This window comes from Gorilla gorilla, chromosome 4, assembly GCF_029281585.2.
Source record: "Gorilla gorilla gorilla isolate KB3781 chromosome 4, NHGRI_mGorGor1-v2.1_pri, whole genome shotgun sequence".
Lineage (NCBI taxonomy): Eukaryota > Metazoa > Chordata > Mammalia > Primates > Hominidae > Gorilla > Gorilla gorilla.
Window position 1 is genome coordinate 58,254,466 of NC_073228.2, and position 4,203 is coordinate 58,258,668.

Below are 4,203 nucleotides of genomic sequence, written 5' to 3' on the forward strand. Positions count from 1 at the left end.
CACCATGCCCTTTTGCTTTTGCCCTTTCTCTAATGATCTCAGGGTTTCCTCATCTGGGGGAATAACCCCCATTACATTGCTGGTCTGAGTGCCTCTCCACTTCACAGAGTGGCAGCCTGGAGTCTAGACAGAACCACTTACTGAGGGCCACTTGGTAAACTGGCCAGTCATAAAACATGAGTCTGGTGGGGAAGCAGGGGACCCACACCTGGCTCTGCTGTTTTCTGGCCATGCAACCTTGAACAGGTTTCTGAATCTCTCACCATTTTCTTCATCTGCAAAATAGGACAAATAATGCCCACCACATTGGCTTGTTTCGTTTTTGGAAGATAGAATGAAGCAATTGGCATAAGTCACCCACATAGTGCCTGGCATTAATAGCTGCTCCATATGTGTTAGTTCCCTTCCTCCCTCCCTACCTTTTCCACAAAAATAGAGGAGGTAGTTGAGGTGGAGGTGGAGTGGAAACCTAAATACAACAGAAAACCCAGCAAATACCCAGACTCCAGGAGCTGACCAATCAATGCAACCACAGAACCAGACACATAATATCATTGCTTAACCAATTTTGCAAAGGGGGAAAAAAAATCAAAGGATAGCTACAAATGAAAAGCTAACAGAGGAAAACCAATACTCATTTATCTAGAACTAGTTTGCTGTCAGGAGGGGCCAGTCCCTCTGCCTGAGGACCTGTCGATTCCAACTGCTCAGAGAGATGACAGGCAAGAGATGCATTCTCTTCCTCAGCCTTGGATGATGAAGGAGAAGCAGAGAAGGAGGGGTTCAGCCAAAGAAGCAAGAGGAGAACTCCAGCTAGCCAAGATGACAGAGAAGTCAGGCAGCTCCTGTTGAATACTATGTTAGCTTCCCTCATCTGGCTAGAAGTACCCCACTCAGTTTGCAAAGACTTTTCTAGCTCTGCTCAAAGGCCCAAGGAGGTCCAGAGAAGCAGAGCCATTCACTGGCTAAGGCATGGACCCCAGAGCAGGGCTGGCATAAACTGTTGGGCGTGTTGTACACTGCACAAAGCCTTCTAGCCAAGAGGGGAAACAGGAGCTGAAATCTAACCTATACTTCACTGCAAAGCATGCATCCTAGTATACAGCCCTGTTTTCCCAAAGAAAGGGGTATATTTTTCTAGCTTGCACAAAGGTTTCACAAGAGTTAATGGTGCTCTTGTCCCTGGAAGAGGCTGAGAAGCTGTCTCTAAGAAAGAAGTGTGCTTCGACTCAGGGTAGCGAAGAGGGAAGGAGGCAGGAGCTTCTTCAAATCAGCCCAGGGGCCTAGATGTTTTAAGAACTTGTCAAATGACATTCTTACTTACCTGTTATTAGGACTGTGAGCTCCTCCAGGGCAAGGCAGTATGCTCATCTTTTGAAATTGTTCATACTTATCCCAGCCCTGGGCATATGGCACTTGGTGACTGTTGAAGGAAGGATTAAATGAAACTGACATGAAGGAGAGGGAAGGAGTAGGGTGAGAGGAGGAGAGTGAAGGAACAGGAAGTGTTGGGAAAGAAGGAAGAAGAGAGAAAAGATGAGGAAAAGGCATTGAGGAATAAGGGAGGAGATGCAAAAGATAAATGAAAAGATCTAGCCGGAGGGCAGAGGCTGGACCAGAGAGAGGGAGAGTGAGGCTGAGGTAATTCAGAGGGAGGAAGAGGGTGGTGGTAGATAGCTGAGGACCCTGGAGGCCTGGCAGGCTCGGGGTGGGAGGGCTTTGGAGCTTATATTCTGCTGTGGTCTGAATGTTTGTACCCCCCAAATTTATGTATTGAAACCTAAACCCCAAGGTGATGGTATTTGAAGGTGTGGCCTTTTGTGGAGGTGATTAATTCATATGGGCTCTGCTCTTGTGAATGGGACTAATGGGACTAGGAGCTGCTGTGGTTTAAATGTGTCCTCCAAAGTTCATGTGTTAGAAACTTAATTCCCAGTGCAACAGTGTTGATAGGCAGGACCATTAAGAGGTGATTTGGCAATGAGGGCTCCATCCTCATGAATGGATTAATGCTGTTATCATGGGAGATTGGCCTCCTTTCTCTCTCTGTCTCTCGTACTCAGTTACCTTTCTGCCTTCTACCTTGTGATGATGAAGCACAAAGGACCTTGCCAGATGCTGGCACCATGCTCTTGAACTTCCCAGCCTCCAGAACTGTGAGAAATGAATGTTTCTTTATAAATTCTGTGGCAGTCTGTTGTAGCCACACTAAAGGAGACTAAGACAGTGTCCTTATAAGAGAGGCCCCAGAGAGCTGCCTTCTCCCCTCCACTTTGAGAGGATGCAGTGAGAAGACACTGTCTGTGAACCGGGAAACAGGCTGTCCCCAGACACTGAATCTGCTGGCACCTTGATCTTGGTGCCAGCCACTGGAACTGTGAGAAATAAATTTATGTTTTTTATAAGCTACCTTGTTTATGGTATTTTGTTATAGCAGTGCAGATGGACTAAGATAGGGTCCCTGCCTCTGATCCTGAGGTCACTGCCTGAGCTTCTGGTGGCCTACATCCATGAGCAAGCCTAAAATTTGCTCCACAACCCCGACCTGAAGGGGAAGGCCATGAGTGCTCAGTGATGCTTACTTTCATTTGTTATTGATGAGGGAACAGGTGATAAGAGGTACCCTATAGCCTGGGGCATCATTTTCAGGCCTATACCTTTGCTGTTTCCTACTTCAAAGCAGCTGAAAACTTGGTAGATGAAGCCCTATAGGCTTGACCTGGAGTACCCTTTTGTCTTTGGGTAACAAGGCTTTTTATAACCAGCTCTGGACTCTTCTGTGAGCCCAGCCCATGGGGCTGCCTACTGAGCTAGATTAGAACTGAGGGCTCTTTTGGGGAGTAGTTATGCTCCTGACTTTGGCCCCAGATTGCCTGGGGGAGATCCTGGCTCTCAGTTACTGTTATTCACTTACTGTGTGACCTTGAAGTTGGTTAACCATTCTGAGCCTAAGTCTCCTTATAAGGGCAATATTACCTCCCTCAGAGATGTTGTGAGGGAAAAACATTCTATATGTAAAGTGCTCACAACAGGGCATGGCACATGGTATACGGCAGTAGGGATTTATAACTGATCCTCTGCCAGGGCCTTTCTCTATTACCTGCTTTCCATCCTCATTATGTCCCTTGATTCATCCCAGCTTAACATCCAAATGCTGTCTAACTTACTGGATTCTCAAATGTTAGAATACATACTTTCCTCTGAAAAAGACTGTTTTGTCCCACCTGACAAGACATAGGAAGGGTTTGTGCCCTCATTTGGGCCAAAGGGCTAAACAGTTAAGGGGCAGGTTCTAGTTCCAGATAAGATTGAGCAAGCACATTTTACCCTCCCTCTCCCACTGAATGTAGTGAAAAAAATCTAGATAGAATGCCTGGTGCTGCTACTTGAGGACTCTGAAAATTAAATAATAGCAGGCAGATTAAAGAAGATCAGAATTTGAAGTACTTCTGGACTTGTGGTGAGTTTCCTGTTTTATTTTTTTCTCTGGTATGCCCTAGGCTTGACTTAAGATAGCCTGAAATCCAGAAATGGGCACAGGGTGCAGACCAGGAGAAGCCTGAGGAATGGGAAAGGGGACTCCTGATACTCATAGAAAGTGGGGGAAAATCCCTCCATTGTCTTTTCCCCTGTTTTCTCCCTTTGCTTATGCCCTAGCCCAGGTAATCCTGTGACAGTAGGATGGAAGCAGCAATAGCAGTAGTAGTAGGGACCTGCAATCATGTAAATCTCTGTGGGAGGAAAACTTTCCCTTATGATGAGAGGACCTGTGGTTCCAAATGGCCCCAGATGCAGACATAGTCATGGTAAATAAATGGCAGATTAGGGTAACTAAAATCTCAGCTCTCTGGTTAAAGTAATGAAAAGGAGACTCACAGAAAACTAGGAAGTACTAGGGTAATTTGGAAAGGGAGGAGCTTGGGAAAGATACCTTATAAAGTTATTTATGAACACTAATGGGTCCAGTCCTAAGCAGTGTATTGAAGACTTTGAGAAATGAACCAAAGAAAAGAACAGACTAACTCACAGGTCCCAGACTTGCCAGTGGGTGGTGCACACACAGGACGAATCTAAATAGCATTGCAGAGGCTTTGAAAACTGAATGGCTGTTAGAACCACAACCCACAGGAGGCTGGTTGAAACTTACCTGAACCCAGCTGGGTTGGTTGTATTAAAACATAAACATCAACATTCTCTATAGAA